We start from the raw sequence: 16209 nt of genomic DNA on the forward strand, positions 1-16209 counted from the left end.
GTGGCACCACATAGCCCCCGGGGTGCCAGTCCCCGTCCCGGGTTGACTGGAGCACCTCGCCTGGGTTGCCCCCACGAGGTATCGCCGCGGGGTCCGCGGGATTCGCCCGGCCCTTGTGGCTGGCCTCGGGGGTGGCGGCTCCGTCTCCCGGGGCTCCGGCGGTGGTCTCCTCCTCCATTCCAACGGCTCCCCTCGGCCCCTGGCACCTGCGGGCTGGGGAACAAACTCAGAGGCGGTGGGGTTTAAGGGTCGCCGTCCTCGTCGCCCCCGGCCCCGCCCGGGGCCCCTCGGAGCCCGGGGCTCCGTGGGGCCCATATACTGCGCGAGGCCCCCGGGCACGGGGGGTGGGGGGACCCCGGGGTTTCGGGGTACTTGGACGGCGGGGCTCCCCCCCTCGGGGGCTGCTCGCCACGGCTTCAGTCGGCGGATGTTGACCACCATCTCCCGGCTCCTCTCTCCTCCCTGAATCAGCACCGTCCATGGTGAGATCTGCCGTCTCACAATCCAGGGTCCTCGCCAGTAGGTGGTCAGCTTCCCCACCTGTCCGGCACCGACGCGGGGAGTGTACAGCCACACCTCGGAGCCCGCAGTGTAGAAGGGGGGCTCCATACGGGGTCGGGCGCTCTGCTCTTGCCGCTGGTGCGCGGCCTCTCCGTGCGGGTAGGCTCGGCCCCTGGCCCCTCGCAGGGTCTCCAGCAAGTGCTCCACGGGGTGGCTCCCTTCCTCCCGTTGCGGCGGAGAGACACCGAACAGCAGATCTGCGGGCAGGCGAGACTCGCGACCAAACATCATTAGGAACGGGGTCTGTCCTGTGGATGTGTGAACGGCGGTGGTGTAGGCGAACAAGGCATAGGGGAGGTGTTCGTCCCAGTCCTGTTGATTCGCAGCCGCCATGCGTTTAAGCTTCCCGGCCAGAGTCTGGTTCATCCTCTCTACCATCCCGTTCGCCTGGGGGTGATACGCTGTGGTTCGGTCCTTCTGGATCCCGAACTCTCGGCACAGCGCCTGGAATAGTTCGGCCTCGAATTCACTACCCTGGTCGGTAATGACTCGTTCGGGGATCTTGCACTTAAGTACGTAGTTTTTTACGAAGGCCCGGGCCACTACGAGGGCTGTTTTATCCGGGATAGCCACCGCCACGGGGTAGCGGGTGAAGTACTCCACGCTACGAGAATATATCGGTTGCCCCGGTGGGATCGTGGAAAGGGCCCCTGCAGGTCGATTCCGACCAACTGATTCGTCCGACTGACTCGGAACGGCCTCAGGGGTACCTGGTACCTCGCCGGCTTTTGCCCACACTGCTGACAGGCCCGGCAGCCCTGCACCCAGGCGGCCACATCTTGCGCCAATTTAGGCCAGAGATACTGGCGACGCAGAGTCTCCCGGGTGCGCCGTTCGCCATCATGGCCCCCGAGCGGGTGGTCGTGTACCAGTCGTAGTAGTTGGGGTCGCACATGGGCGGGAACGCAGATGCACCTCGGCTGCCCAGCGTCGGCCAGTTCCCTCACCACCCCGTTTTCTACACACAACCGGGCATACAAACCGCTCCAGGGCCCTGGTAGTGCATCCTTCTTCTCTCGCAGTGCCGCCTCCACCGCCGCCAGATCCGGATCCCGCTGCTGGGTTTGTCGCAGCTGCTCGTCGTCCAAGCCCGGGAAGGCGCAGCCGACATCCTCTTGGATCCGCCCGGTTGGGGTGGGATGATCCGTCTGTCCCCGGGCTCCTTCTGCAGGGGTTCCTGCGGCGCACACCGCACTCTCTCTCGGGGGAGGGAGTTTAGTTTCCGCGCGCTCCTTGGGTTCTGCTGCCTGGCGGCAGCGTCCCCCCATGAAGCACGGGCAGGCGTCTCCCTCCATCGTCTCAGCGCGCACCGCGGGCCGTCTTGACAAGGCGTCCGCGTTCGCGTGTGTCCGCCCCGCTCGGTACTCGATCTGCAGGTTGTACTCCTGCAGCTGCGCCAGCCATCGAGCCATCTGCCCCCGCGGTTCCTTGAATGTAAGGAGGAACTGCAGTGCATAATGATCGGTGCGCACGCGACATCTCCTGCCGTACAAGTACGGTCGGAACTGTTTACACGCGAAAATCACGGCATACAGTTCCTGACGGGTTACGCAATAGTTCAGCTCGGCCCCGCTCAGGGTCCGACTGGCGTACGCGATGACCCGCTCCGTCCCACCCTGCACTTGCGACAGCACCGCGCCCAGCCCACTGCTGCAGGCGTCAGTGTCCAAAATAAAATCGGTGGTGAAATCTGGGAAAGCCAAGGTGGGGGTGTGGGTGAGGTGGTCTTTGAGTGTGGTGAAAGCCGTCTGACAGGCCTCCAACCACTGATAGGGGTTCTTAGGGGAGGTGAGTTGGGTGAGGGGGCGTGCAATCTCACTGAATCCCTTTACAAATCGACGGTAATAAGTGGCGAGTCCCAAGAATGACCTGATCTTTGTCAGGTTCCTCGGCCGCGGCCAATCCACTACGGCACGCACCTTCTCGGGATCGGTGCTCACCCCTGCCTCGCTGACTCGGTGTCCGAGGTACCCCACCTCGCGCTGCGCAATGTAACACTTACGCGGCTTGAGCTTGAGATGAGCCGCTCGCAGTCGCTGGAACACCTCTCGAAGCCTGGACCAATGCTCAGACAAAGATCTACTGAACACTATCACATCGTCCAAGTAAATCAGGCACTGTTCCCACTGCAAGCCCCGCATCACCAACTCCATCAACCGTTGGAACGTCGCGGGCGCGTTAGTGAGTCCGAACGGCAACACTCGAAACTCAAACAGGCCCATCGTGGTGGTGAATGCTGTTTTTGGCCGATCCTCCTCCGTCATCTCCACCTGCCAGTAACCGGACGCCAGATTGAGGGTGGAAAAATACCGCGCTCCTGCGAGACTGTCGAAGGTGTCGTCGATGCGGGGTATGGGGAATGCATCGCCGAGCGTGACTGCATTTAGTTTACGGTAATCGACGCAGAACCGGGTTGACCCATCCTTTTTCGTTACTAGTACCACTGGGGCTGACCAGGGGTTCGCCGAGGGCTGAATTATGTTATCGCGAAGCATGTCCCCAACTGCCTCTTTGATTTGGGCGCGTTCGGGTGCGCCCACTCGGTACGCAGGGAGTTTGATGGGTCGGGCTGCACCGGTGTCAATTTGGTGCTTAACAAGATCGGTCCGACCCACGTCCGAGTCGTTGTTCACAGAATACGTCGGCATACTCCCGCAGTAACTCGCACAGCCGATCGGCCTCTCCCTTAGGTAAATCCGCCCATGGTACATGTAACGCATCGAGCAGGGGAACGACCTCGGCTCGGGGAGTCGGGCCGACTCACCAGGCCAGGTCCTGGTCACCCTCAGGACGCCCGGGGTCCTCAGCCCAGAGTGCGAACACCGAGTCGTTAGAGTGGCGTGCGTGCAGGGGGTGTACGGTGGCTATCGGGGTGCGCCGTCGCAGTATCGCTGGGGTATTGTGGGGGTTAAACATCCGCATAAACAATCGGTCCCCATCTGCGTTTACCAACGTGGCGGATCCCACTATCCCATACCGTTTTGCCAACTCCGGGTGAGGAGTTAGCATTACCTCTCCTGATGGTCGGAGCGCGGGGTCGGTGGGGGATGTTGCCACCGGCACCAGCATCTCGGTGAGCGGGCCGATGGTGACTGCCGTCGCCAGGATAGCGGCCACAGGTGCGAAGCGGGGGCGTGTCAGTTCTCGTCCCAAGAACGGTATCCGCTCGCCGTTGCTCTCCATGGTGGCGCATCGCTGGCGGGGTTGCACGTTGAGTCCCAGCCGTTCTAAGAGGTCGGTACCTGCGATACACTCGTGACACAACGCACTCGACACGTAGAACTCCTGGGTGCACACCTGACTGCCTATGCGGACCTCTAGGGTGGCTCTCCCCAGCAGCCCCATTCCGGCTCCGCTCGCCGTGTGCAGCGCGCGGTTCGGTGCCTGCAGGTGACGCACGTCGACCCCGATCGCGCTGCAGTGCGCTGCGCTCACGAGCGAGGCCACCGCCCCCGTGTCTAGCAGGATTCGGGTACGCACTCCGTTAACCTCCCCTTCGACCAGCGACGTGGCCCCCGTGATCCCCGCCACCAGCTCCCGTAGCCAGTCGCCAGGAGTCACCGTTTCCGTGGGCGTTGTTGCTGGAACCTGTGTGGAGATCACTCGCTCGCCATTATTATTACAGCTGGTTTGGGTCGGGTCTACGTCGATTTCATCCCCCGGTGGTCCCCTCTCTAGGGGGGCCTTAGTGTTTGACCTATGCGTCTGCCTAGCTCGGGTGATTTCAGGACAGTCCCTCACTAGATGCCCTCGGCGATCGCACATATAACATGCCCGGGGAGGGGGATCGGCTCCGTAGCGGGTCCCCTGTCCGCTCCCTCTCCCAGTACGCAGTTGTCCCAAATCGGACTCTAATTGGGACACCCTCCCAGCTAGTCCCCCTACTGTCGAGCGTAGTTCACCCATCTCAGACTGGAGGGTCTTCATATTTTTATTTGCGTCCTCGCGTACCTGGGTTACCTGGCTGGAGACATCCTTTATACCCGTTTGTATACCGGCAACCCATCCCGGGGTTGTCTCGCGGGACACTGGAGGCTCTCTTTCCCGGCCCCTTAACGTCCTCGCGAGCTCCTGTTCCTCCTCCTCGTCTTCCGAGAGCAGGCTCGCAATGGCGTGCTCTCGTCCCAGCCCCCGGAGCTGCGCGCGTTCGCTGTGAATTCTTTCACACTTACGTGCGCGCTCGACAAGGGCGTTAACGGGAAGACGTGGGCAGCTCATGTCTGGCTGCCACCACGCCGTGCGAGACAGGTACCGCTGGATTTTCTCGGCGGCCAGTTCCTCAATAACATCAGTTGCGTACCCCGGGCGTGCGATCTTTGTTAACTCGCGCACATCCTCGGCGTAATCACGTAGATCTTCGCCAGGTTGGCGACGGCGCGCCTCTAAGGCCGATTTTGCTTCCTCCTCGTCACGCGTGCCAAAACGCTGATCGAGTCGGCGCATCAGCTCCTCTAGCTGTGTCTGTGCGCTCACGGGTAACGCTTCTACAAAATTGGCTGCCCGCCCATCAAGATTCATATTAAGTTGATGTACTGCCTGCGCGTCCGTCCACCCATTAATTTCCTTGGCCCCTAAGAGATTGCGGGCGAATGCCTTCCACGAAGGGGCCCCCCGGCCAGTAAATATTAGTCTTATTTTAGCGTGAGGTAACGCGGGGGTCCATCCCACTTCTGACACCAATTTGTGGGGGCCGTTGGCCCCCGGGGTCTCTCCCGCCATCATCCCCTATTCCGTTTATGTTACCCCACCTCCCTAATACCCGCTAGGGTTTCGCCGGCCTTCGAACGCGACGCCCCTACCCATACGGCTTCACGCAGCGCTCCCACGCTGCAAGCATACGTGCGCACGGCATCATCAATCAAACGCCATACTCCCCCTCTTTATGCCGTTACGTACAGCTCTCGCACGCTGCGAGCGTGCGTCCGTCTACAGCTCCCCGCGGCACCCACTCACCATGGAGCACTCACGTTGTGATCGCACACCTGTATCATACACGTAGCGAACGTACGCGCACTCACGCACACAGCTCCCCGCGGCACCCACTCACCACGGAGCACTCACGTTGTGATCGCGCACCTGTATCATATACGTAGTGAACACACGCGCACCCACATGCGCACCGCTCTGCGCAGCGCTCCCCCCGAGGCGAGCCGCAGCACTACAGAACCACTGCGTACACACGCTTCCCCACGCGCTCAGCTGCACGACAAGATCACGCGAGACCACGCTTCGCTATTAATGATTTATTTCCTGGTAACTAATGTTGAATCAGTGAGTCGACGAGGCTGGCCTATTCCACTAAACCGGTACCTATTGCCTATTTATCGGCTATTATCCTACTTCACCTCCCCACTCACTGTTTGGCGCCCGCGGAGGTTCGCTGCTCTCTGCGCTGACAGCGTACCTCGATACGTCGCACGGACGTCCGGGTCGCTGGCTGGAGCTGCTGCTGGTCCGCTGGCCTGGAGAGAAGAGAGCCCCTTCCCCCTTGCGCCCCCCCTATTTATTCCCCCTACCTCAAAGGGATGCTGCGCTGAACCATGGGCTCGTGCACCTCGAGCCCGCGCACGGCGGTTCCGGGCGCTTTTGATCTGCTAATCAGTGAGCGGCGTAAATCCTAATTAATCCCTTTCTCACGCAGGCCCCCATCATCGAGGTTCATGCGGCGGCGTCCATTACAAAGGTGCGCTGTGGGAATTTGTGCACGGCTGCCCGCGTGACCCCGCTCTCCAGGTTATTCATACTAATAGCCTTATTCTTTAACTCCCCTAATAATGGTGCCTGCGTGCCCGAGCGTAATTACGTCGTCCCTCCGCTGCCTGTGCGGGGGGTGCCTGATTATGCGTTCAGATGCGCTGCGTGTTTTCTAATGATGCTCCTCCATCACAATGCTTATTCCCTCTGCCTGCCCCGTCGATACTCGTGTGTGTGGGGGGAAATGCGCCTCAACCGCGGTGGCCGAATGCCCCACGCCGCGACCACACCATATTAAGGCCGGCCGCAGCGCCGCGGTGCCACGTAGCACGGGGGAGGTCATCCAATTCCCTGATCGCCGGAAACCGTGAGAGGTAATCCCGATAAGGGTTTCTCGGATAAAAACCGGTCGAACAGGTGACCTTCCCTTCCAGCTCTATGGGGGGGGGGGGGGGAATGCGTGCGGGTGTGTGCTTATGTGGGGGGGGTGATGGGGGGCAGTGCGGTGGGGGAAGCCGGGCGGCTCCCTGGCTCGGCAGAGCGGCCCCATCGCTGTGGCACCACACCCTCTCTCTCAAACTCTGCCTTCTCTCTCTTTTCGTTTGTGACGTAATTTTAACAGTAACCTGGGATCCTGTGGGCATTTCTACCCCCGGATTGTGTAAGTGTAATGACCGAAAATTACCCCAAGCCAAGGTGCAGCCTAAAGGCTATTAAAAAATAAACCAAGATATCAACAAGGCCTCAACAGGGATTGGTCAGGAGGCAGGCTTTTGAAGTGATTGGAGGGAAAGCTTTTAATGAGAATAGGCAGGAAACAAAGTGGAACACAGAGGCGAAAGTTTGGATCCATTAGAGGGAAAGGACAGGGATTGGCTGAGGGAAATAGAATGAGGGAACATTTGAGAAAGGGGGCTGAGGGATATATAAGGGGAAAGCACGAGGAGTGGGGTCGTTCTGAGGAAGATACAAGCTGAAAGACACCAAAGAAGCCTAGGGTCCCTTATTGTGTAATTACATAATAGGGTTCCTTATGGTGTCAACTCAATAATAGTGGCTCTTCAAATCAAGATTGGCTCTTCTTATTCCTTGTAGTCGGAGTCATTATGTAAGTATTAACACTACATATGTATGTAGAACTTATTTTTCACCATATGTAGCCAACCATGCTAATCAGACGTGCGGATGAAGGACAACAAACTAACCACAAAAAGCAGTTCTAAAGAAATAAGTTTTCAATCTATATTTGAAAGTGCATAGCTCCAGTGGCTTCCTAATATTTAAAGGAAGGGCGTTCCAGATGAACACAGAAGCGGATCTGAAAGTACACAATGCAATCTTGATTTGAAGCTTTCGTGACTGCAGGAATCCATACTCTTTAGTTTTTTCGTAGGTATAAAATACACACACAATGCAGTGACCATCTTTGTTCGATCACTAGCCAAAAGCCTCTTCGAGGATGACTGGAGTTCGAGTGATTAATTAGGTTCCTTGACAAGCTCAGAAAGGTATTGTTCATTTATGGCAAGCATTTTGTGCATAATGAGTGTGACCTTATGTATAATTTCGGCAACAGGAAGCCAATGCACCTCGGCGAGCACTAGATGGACATGGTCGGATCTTGTAGTACCCATCACAACACGTTCGAATGTATTTTTGACACACTGCAGCTTGATAAGTTTTTTCACCTGATTTTGAGCTCTAAATCGCCCTACACACTTTCGCCACGGATGACACATCATCCAACCAATCGCAGGGAGTGGCTGCTTCCACCAATATTTGACGCACAGTCGCTGCTTCCCACAGTGCTGCAGGCCGACGCTGCTCGGCCTGAGCAGCGTCGGCCTGCTGCGTGGCCCGCACAGTCGCTGCTCCCTGCAACACCGCTCAGCGAGGCTGCTCGGCCGGCACAGCCACCGCTCCCTGCAGCGCCGCGGGCCGATGTTGTGCGGCCTGAGTGGTGGCCATTCCAGGCGGCACCGTGGGCTGGTGCTGCACAACCTGGACGGGCGTTGCTCCCTGCACCACCACTCGCTGAACTGGCCCAAGCACTTGCTGAGCCACCGTGGCCACCAGCTGAACCACTGTGGGCGCTCGCTGGCCACAGTGGGCCCTTGCTGGGTGAGCAGGTCGGCTGGAGCCAGTCGGGGAGTTCGCGGCCGGTGGAGGCAGCCTATGACCGTCCCTTCAGGGCTGCGATGGAAGTCGATGGGTACTGCCCGCTGCGCTGGGTGGCGATTTCTGGGTTAGTGGGGAGTAGGGGTGCTCTTGGGCCTGCGGGTTGCCGTGCCAAATAGTGTTGCAAGGAGGGCCTGAAGACGTCTGCCCCAGCAAGGTGCTGCTACCATGCTCTAGCCCTCTCCTCCTCGGACATGGCCACACTGAAGATGGAGGACGTTCCGCCGGTTTTAAGTCCTGGCAGGATGGGGGTGTCGGGCGGACTCAGGGTCATCCAGGCATGCGCTGGTGAGCTGTGTCACCAGGACGGGCATACCGTTTCAACCACACGTGGGTGGACTAAATGCATAACAACGGTTGTGGAGGCAATGCACCTGGTTGTGTTGGTAGGTTGTGTTTGGGTGTTTTCCTTAATTTGGCACTAAGCGCAGGGGTAATCTAACTTAGTTGGGCTTGCAAAATGCAGTCCATAATTAGCCGTGGTGCCTTTCCCCCTTTTCGAGGGCCTATGTTTGGCATTGACCAAGGACACTGAGAGATGAATCTCATCACTTTTGGAGGGATGAATTCCATGACCCCTGGGCTTGTAGCCTTGTGCTGTTTGAGGCGTTTTGTGCTCATGCTTCAGGGTGAGATACCCAGTGGAAGTCAGAAAGAAGGCTTCCTTCTCTCGTGTGCATTCCCATGGCCCAGGGGCTTATTAATGTCTTGCGTAGGTCCAAGATTGTTGTCTTAAAAACAGTTGTTGGACGTCCTTTATTATAACAAGAGTTTATAACTGGAATCCTGGGCTTATAGTGGTGGGAGCTATCCCATGGTGGTCAGAGAGAGGGGTTTCTTCTCTCTTGTGCATTCCCATGGCACATAGGCTTATTCCTTTCTTGCGTTGGGCCAAGACTGTTGTTTTAAAAACAATTGGACATCTCCTACCATTGCAGGAAATGTTATAGCTGGGACGGCTGTTTTTTTGCCAGGGGGAGGGGGGTGATGTTGGGTACTAAATGCCATAAATGGAGAAGCGTTACACATAGCTACTAAATATTTTGGAAATATAAAGAACAGGTTGTGGAAAGATAATTAATAACACGGGTGGTTGGATGTCTAACATCCGGAGACGAACGCACCTGTCGCAAGGGACGACAGGTGGTAGCTAATTAAGTATTGGGAGAGATATAAAAAGGGAGCACTGCCGAAAGTTGAGGCGCTTGCCTGGGACGAAGACGAGTTGGTGGCTACGCTCGATCAGTACTCGTCGAAGAGATTTGAACTCCCACATACGAAAATAAAGATCATAACTTCGTCTTCATGAACGTCTCGTCGGATCATCTTTACACATGTTTAAGTACAATTAGATATGTATAGTATTCGTGTGTACAGACCAAAAGTTAAAAATTACTTGTGGTGTGTGCTATGCACAGTGCAGTACAGTAGTTATGGCGTGGGGCCCTGCATCTCCCACCCGATCACCCTTCCCCCATCCCTCAACACAACTCCCCATTCCCCACCTCCCTCCCCTATCGCCCTTCCCCTATCCCTCAACAAACTCCCCCCCATTCCCCACCTCCCTCCCCATATCGCCCTTCCCCTATCCCTCAACACAACTCCGCATTCCCCACCACCCTCGCCTATCGCCCTTCAGCGTCCACCGTGGTCACCCTCCCCTAACTTTGATCCCACACGGCCCTTACTCCGACCCCCTCCCAATCCTGATATGGCTTAATTATAATCAACAGAAAAACTCTACACATTAGTCAATGTCACTGCCTTAAACAATAACATTTATAATAATTGATTTTGCACGACATTACCCTTATTTATTTATAGTAGCAGGAACTGGCGGATTTTATGATGAGGAGCAGAGCGTTACTTATCAGTAAACTCTTAAAATCCCATAAGCATACACACTCACATTCACACGCACACACAAACACAAAGATCCCCCGTATAGCCTTAACAGACTGTCTACATAGGTACTTATTTGAGTCTGAGTCGACCTAGAGGAAGTCCAGGACCGCTTCAGATAATCGTCAATGGTGAAGGCCGTGTGCAGGAATAGAACTCGGCTGGGCAGATTTTTAACTCAGATTAGCGCTAACCGCTACACTACCGCTTCTGACACATGCATACACAAAATACACGCTCTCTTACACACACTCTCAACACATACACTCCCAGCGGTGATGTTCGGACTTATTACAGCTGGCAGAACATCGCTCCACCAAACCAAATAGTTCAGACGTTCGTTTCACCAGTATGAGACGGCGGTTTGCAAATTGTATTGAAACCGTTTTTTTTTTATCACGGGATTTGTTAACTTCCTGTTGTCGTAAGTGGGGCTTTTGTCCAGTTACTGTGTCGACTCACAATAAGTTGGACTAATCAATGGGTCTCAGGAATTGGCCCTAAAATAGTCTGACGGTGAGTTGCAAATAATGTAGCATTATGCAACACAGGATGATTAATTATGGCAAGGAAAGTGTGTCTCACCTTATTTTCTTCTTATATATAAATGTAATTTTTTTGTCTGTCTGTCTGTGTGCGCACACTTGCGAGGGATTTGGCTCTCAAATGGTGGGGTTGCCGTAAAAAAAAATAGCCAGGTATCACGCCGTAAGCCCTGTGGTGAGCAAGCACTATTCTTTTTTCCCATCCATCAACTTGAAGGTAGTTAAATAAGCAATTTTGTGCAGTTTTCATTTATTTATTGAATAGCGCGCAATCGACCATACCAAGCCACACGTGTTCAGTGGGGTTGAGGGGGGAATTTTCTTTATCGTTAAACATGTTATAAAAAACACAAAACGCTGAGGTAAATTTTTCACAGTGCGATGTCCCCCCCCCCCACCCCAATGCGTGCAGTTACTACTATCGAGTTGGTAGATGCTACTACTATAGGCCGTAGATATTACTGCACAGCGGGCGGGGGGATCGTGGCTGGGGGGGGGGGGGGTAGCGGCCCAGCCCCTCGGCCGGCTGGGCAATATAGGCGAGACTGGGGGCTCTGCACGGGGCTAGGCCTCACCACGGCAATGTTAAGTAAGTGTAATTTTATTGCTTCTTTCGCTAAACTCACGTACATAGAAAACTCATATTTACAAAATAAGTTTGGAAATAATATTTTTGTGTGTAGACAACTAATATTTCTAGATTGAGTTCAAGTTAATTTATTAGTTATAGCCCTGTGAGCCATTCGGCTCTTGAATCGGGTGCAACCGCAACAAACAAAAACATGAACAAGAATACATCTTATAGTGACTGTGCAAACAGAAAATCCAAGAAAAGACAGCAAAATATTGCAGAAAAAGCACCGTACACCAACACTGTGTGCAAAAATCCCAGTGGGATGCAAGTCAAACAACAACAAGCACAAGACAACTTAGATTAAGGCCATCAGTCTAACTCTGTACTACAACAAACAAACATGGCCAAACCAAAAAACTTTTCGAAAATCACCAAAATAAAGCCATAAAAGCAATGAAATAGTGGTCATAGGAACTGTGACCGAATTTTCACAATAAATATTATGCTAAATATTACAATATAAATGTGTGTGTCTATGTCCTTGTGTGCGTGCAAGTCGATGTGCGTGTCTGCCACGATAAGTGTTTGTGTGTGTGTATAAGTCGTTGTGTGTGCGAGTCCATGTGTGTGCACGTGAGTTGATATGTCTGTGTGTCGGTCAATGTGTGTGTGTTAGTCAATGTTTGTGCGTGGTGTGTGTGTACACAACTAATATCTAACAATTAGGTTACTAAACTTTAAAATAATAATGTGTGTCTAAGTCCATGTGTGCGTGTGAGTCCATGTGCGTGTCTACGTCGATGTGTGTGTGTGAGTCGATGTGTCTGTGTGTGTGAGTCAGTGTGTTTGTCGATGTTTTCAATCTTGATAAAAAAAAGTAACATAGAAATAAAGAAACCTGTTTCCACTAAACAGAAAATTGAAAATGTTACTAAAATATTGCATTATGGTTGGAACACTGCATTCTGTGTAGTTAGTGGTGGAGGAAATGTGGAAAGGTGTGGACAGGTGTGATGATGTGTACATCAAGTAACAGTGTGAGTCTGTTGGTTTTTATTGATAGATATGGGTAGTTTATCATCTTGGATAGATAGGCTGATGTCCTGAATAGGGAGGGCTGTTTGCTGTTATTAGTTAATTGTGGTGCTGGATAAACATTGTGAACAAATTGAATGACGGCATTAATTTACTTTTTGGAAAACGTGGCAATGCTAAGACATTCATTGATGTGTCTTCCAAAGAAGTCAAGTTCGGAGCCTGTATAGGATTTGTTGTTACAAATGCCCTAAAAAAAGGTTTGCATAGCTCGGTTGCATGTGTAATGTAGTAACTCGGCGGGAGACGACTTCACGGGTAGCACACTCTTTTATTGAACCAACTGTATTTACACGGGTGACCAACACCCACTTAGCTGCACGGGTGACCAACACCCACTTAGCTACTCGGGCGACTAACGCCACTTAGCTACCCGGGCGACTAACGCCCACTTAGCTACTCGACTATCTACTCGGGCGACTAACGCCACTTAGCTACCCGGGCGACTAACGCCCACTTAGCTACTCGGGCGACTAACGCCACTTAGCTACTCGGGCGACTAACGCCCACTTAGCTACCCGGGCGACTAACGCCCACTTAGCTACTCGACTATCTACTCGGGCGACTAACGCCACTTAGCTACCCGGGCGACTAACGCCCACTTAACTACTCGGGCGACTAACGCTACTTAGCTACTCGGGCGACTAACGCCCACTTAGCTACCCGGGCGACTAACGCCCACTTAGCTACTCGACTATCTACTCGGGCGACTAACGCCACTTAGCTACCCGGGCGACTAACGCCCCGTAGCCTTTCGGAACACACCCAGCTGGGGTGTCCGTCTCGACCCTGGGTCCCACAGTCCCGACCCACATGGGCGTCGGACCTCGGGTCCCACGGTCTCGCCTTCGAGCCACACAGGCCCTACCCCTTCCACTCCGTCTTTAATCTCTGACTGGTTAACTGCCCCGAGTGCTCTTGCGCGTAACCCTTTATACCCCTCCTGCGGACGTCGCTGAGAGCACCTCCCCTTCGACCAATCACCCGGCGCTGGCTACGATCCTCTTTTCCCCATCTCGTGTCAGCGCGCCTCAACACCCACGCCGCGCCGCCCGTCATCCCTCACTCCCGGCGCGCGCGTCCATACCACGCCCACATTGCGTGCCTAACCCTGCCCCTCGCGCCGCCCCGTGATCCATCACTGTCGGCGCACGTCAACAGCACCACTACATCACCCCCTACCACATAGCTCGCAGCCGACCCGGCTGCTACAAAATAACAACACTCCCTTATCCCCCATGTGTGCCCCGTAACACAACAACAACCATAACCACACAACATAACACAACACGAACGCCGCAGTCCGCAAGGATCTGCAAATGCCACTACAGCAACAAGAACAATATGTACAATCCGGCGAGTGACAACAATAAATGTGTATGCGGAAAAAAAAATGTGTTTCCTCGGCTCGTGTAGCGTCCCCTTCCTTCCGAGCATCCCTTGAACGGGACATTACCCCGGGAGAGGGGGAACACGGCGGCGAGCTCAGGTTTGAAGAAGAGGGAACACCAAAATTTTTTTTTTTTTTTTCACAAAAAGTGTCGTGTCTTAGCCCGAGTCCGCCTAGCCGGTCCGTCGTATGGCACCCGACGTGGTTGACCGCCCGATGGTTCCGGCGGTTCAGGAAGGCACGGGCCAGGCATCGGGGATCCACGCGTGCAGCGGGGTTCCGGCTCCCGACGGTCAGCAGCCGTCAAGCCCGAGTCACCTGGGGGTGGGTCAGGTGGAGACACGTGAGGATCAGCCTGCGACACATCCCCCCCCGAGTTGACGGTCACGTCACACGCCCGGTCGCTACGGCACAAAGCGGGGTCACGCGGTGCCGCGTAGGGTTTCAGTCGGGAGGCGTGCACGTACCAACGGCGTTTTTCCCATTTAATCAGTACACTCTGGGGTCGTGCAACCCGCACAATTTCCACCGGTCCCCTCCATGGCCTCAACAATTTGGGGGACGTAGCCAACGGTGCATGTGGACAATGCAGCCAGGCCTTATCGCCTGGTTTCCAATCGTGCGTATGCACCCTCCGTGCATGCAATCTCTCGTTCGCGATCTGCCGAGACCGCGAATTCAATCTCGCAGCCTCTCGCGCTTCAGCCAATCTGGCGATATTAAACTTGATGTGGTCTGCCAATTTAGATTTTGCACGTGGCTGGGAAATCCCCAGCTGGACGTCCATGGCCGGATCGGCCTCCCGCCCATACATAAGAAAAAATGGGGAAAATCCCGTCGCCGCATGAGGGGCCATTCTATAGGCCGCGAGTACCCCCGGTACCTGTAAGTCCCAATCCACCTGATCGTCACAGACCTGTTGGCACAGCATAGACGTAATCGTCCTGTTCAGACGTTCAACCATTCCGTCAGTCTGCGGGTGGTACGGGGAGGTACGCACCTTCTTTGCACCCAACAGGTCGCACACCTCGCGCAACAAACCGCTCTCAAAATTTTTCCCTTGGTCCGTCAGCAAGCGTTCGGGGGCGCCCTTGTCCATGACATAACCTTGGACAAAGGCGTCCGCCACCGCCGCAGCCGACTGGTTGGCGAGTGGCCATGCCATGGGCCAGCGTGTGAAATACTCTACGCCAACCAGCAGGAACTTATTTCCCCTGGGTGTAGCGGGAAAGGGCCCCAAGATGTCTAACGCAACCAATTCGTTTATGCGCGAAACCTGAATGGATTGCAGTGGCGGATTAGCCGCAATCGGTGGCGGTTTCCTCTGGTTGCACCCTACACAACCCTTAAGAATGTTCGCCACGTCGTTGCCCATCCCCGGCCAATAATAGTCTCGCTGAACTAGGGCGAGCGTTTTGTGAAAACCCAGATGCATGAGTCGTTCATGGGCAGCCAGGACGACCCTACCCCGCATGGCAAAAGGCACAACGAGCGCGTGACGCCGGGACATGTTGTCCCACTTCATCAAGAGGCCCTGCCTGCACACCCAGGAACCCAGCCGCGTTTCCCCCCCTTCCGACGCGTCAACCTTCCGACGTAGCGTGAGTAGGGAGCTGTCGGCCATTTGAAGACGGCCCCACTTGATGAGAGGTAACGCTAACAGCGAGTCCTTCCCCGCGGGAGCGTCGACTCCCGTAGTGTGAGTGGCGGCGAGCACAACTTCCCCGGAAACGGCGACAGGAGGTTTACACCGTGCCGATCCCAGCAGGCATGCGCATTCCTTGCGCGGTGGCAACCGCGACAAGGCATCCGCATTCGAGTGGCGCAAACCCTTGCGGTAAATCGTCGTGAATTGGTAGTCCTGAAGGACCTCCAGCCATCGGGACAATTGGCCGGACGGCTGCGCCACCCGCATCGCGTATTGGAGAGCCGCATGGTCCGTACGAACCGTAAAATGACGCCCGTAAAGATACGGCCTGAATTGCTGTATGAAAAATACAATTGCCAGCAATTCACGACGTGTCACGCAGTAGCGTTGTTCCGCAGGGGACAGGACCCTGCTACCGTAGGCGACCACCCGTTCGACACCCCCGACCACCTGTGAGAGCACTCCCCCGATACCCGTGTCACTGGCATCCGTATCGAGCAAAAACGGCTGCGTAAAATCGGGGTAACACAGGGGGGGAGCCTGCACCAAGGCGTCACGAAGGGAGCAGAAGGCAGCCTCCTCTTCGGGCCCCCAGTGAAAGTGCACACCTTTAGCCGTCAAA

Source organism: Lampetra planeri, chromosome 75, assembly GCF_965212315.1.
Source record: "Lampetra planeri chromosome 75, kcLamPlan1.2.h2, whole genome shotgun sequence".
NCBI classification, from domain to species: domain Eukaryota; kingdom Metazoa; phylum Chordata; class Hyperoartia; order Petromyzontiformes; family Petromyzontidae; genus Lampetra; species Lampetra planeri.